The sequence below is a fragment of the Papaver somniferum genome, chromosome 7, assembly GCF_003573695.1.
Source record: "Papaver somniferum cultivar HN1 chromosome 7, ASM357369v1, whole genome shotgun sequence".
Classification (NCBI taxonomy): Eukaryota; Viridiplantae; Streptophyta; class Magnoliopsida; order Ranunculales; family Papaveraceae; genus Papaver; species Papaver somniferum.
Genome location: NC_039364.1, coordinates 256,685,813 through 256,687,756, shown reverse-complemented (window position 1 = coordinate 256,687,756; position 1,944 = coordinate 256,685,813).

The window sequence follows — 1,944 nt, the reverse complement described above, 5'->3', positions numbered from 1 at the left end:
AGAAAAAAATATCAGAAAAAACAAAAAAATCAAGTATTTATCAATTCCATCATCTCTTGTTCCAAAAATAAAAAGAGAATAGTCAATGTAAATAAGAGTCATGAAAATTGTCATTTTGTTGTTTCATTGTAATAAGCAAGGAGGGTGTATGCCATTGATGTACAACGCGAGTAATTGTGAAATACCTCCAACTCATTCACAATTCTCGTAAAGTCCGGACAGCTAGCTAGATTTCGACCTTGGTTCTTAGCCTGAGAAACTATCTCTTGGTGATTAGTAGTCATAACTTCAGATCTTTCTTTACACATGTGTAGATACACTTTACACTCTTATCACATGTCTTTTTTTGTTATCAGTGCTAGGATTGTGCCTTTGATAGCTAGATTGACATCTCCATTTTGCTGTGAGCTTAAACTGTTTTGCACATGTCACATTTGATGGAATCAGAGCTTATATTTTGACCTAGAACTTTGTAGGTACGTTCTAAGCAAACCTTCACGAGACTTCAACTCGTCCACTAGGGACACTTAGTGGTTTAAAAGGCTTAGTGCATACGCTAAATGCATTCGAGAGACCAGCGACAGTGGTATAGTTAGGATTTCCTTAGTTTTGTTTTACTTGAGGACAAGTAAAATTCAGGTTTGGGGGTATTTGATGAGTGCCAAATATTGTATATATTTATCCCTTTTTGTTGGCATTTAACTCATCTTTTGTGCAGTAATTCTACATTTTATCCCATATTCTGTATTTTCATTGTTTTCAAGAATAAATATTTTTCTTACTTAATTTTGCATTTTTAGGTAATAAATAAAGTCTGGATGACTTGCGGAGCGGAAAAGAGCTGAAGAGTAGTGAAAAGCCGGAAGAAATTACGCAAGGAAGCCGCAAAGAATGGTGCGCACAAGTCCAAAAAGCTAGGAATGGGCTCAAGAAGGAAGAATTGTTCTTGAAGAAGATATGGGCTTGGCATACCCAAGGCCCAAAACCCTTACCCAAACCCATTTTCTATATCCATACCCGCCTCCATTCTCAACCGTTAGATCGGGTCCATCTCATCATCCAATGGTCGATCCTTCGTAGAGCATCAAAATCTGAAGTCTCTGCAAAACACCATAGTGCCTAAATTCCAAGCCTTCAGATTAGATTGTAGTTGAATCCAACGATCGCTTCTTTGCCTGCGCATCAAACCTCGATACTTCCGCTTAACACTACAACACCTAACCCCATCTAGAGCCGTTAACTTCGTTGTATTTTACATCCTACGGTCGCTACAAGCTGCTTCTTCCTTAGCCGTCCGATCCACCTACCATCTCCACATCCCATGGCCTAGCTTCGAAGATCATCCAACTTGATATCCCCGATCAACACTCTAACACCAAACCCTATACTACCCAACCAAACAGACCTTCTCCCAAAACCATCGACTTCACCTCCCCCATCCCTCTCTGCAACTTCACCACCTTCTTCACCTGCCGCACCACCACCACCACCAGCTCAATACGAGCTCTCAAATCACTCAACAACCCTATCCCACATCATTACTTCCCCTTTCACCAACTCTATGTCCTCCTAATCACTCAATTTCACGCCTCTCCCATGTCAGGAACCCTAGAGGTGAAATTGACAAATTAGGTGAAATAGAGTTGCAATTGGAGGCGTGGATAACATCAGGAGAGCAATTAGAGGCGTGGGTCGAAGTCAGAAGCAATCATCAGTGATTAGGTAAAACTAATTCCAATTTTTCACCAAACCCTAATTTACTGTTTTGGGGGTTTTTCTTTTAAAGTGTAATTGGGTATAAATATGGGTTGTGGGTGTTGTTGTAAAACGAATGCTGGGTTAGCCAGCTTCACTCTTGTAGAGAACTGGACTAGCCAGTTTCTCATTTGTTTCATGTTTACACTGTTGGTTCATATGTTTATCATGTTTTTTGTAATTACTCAC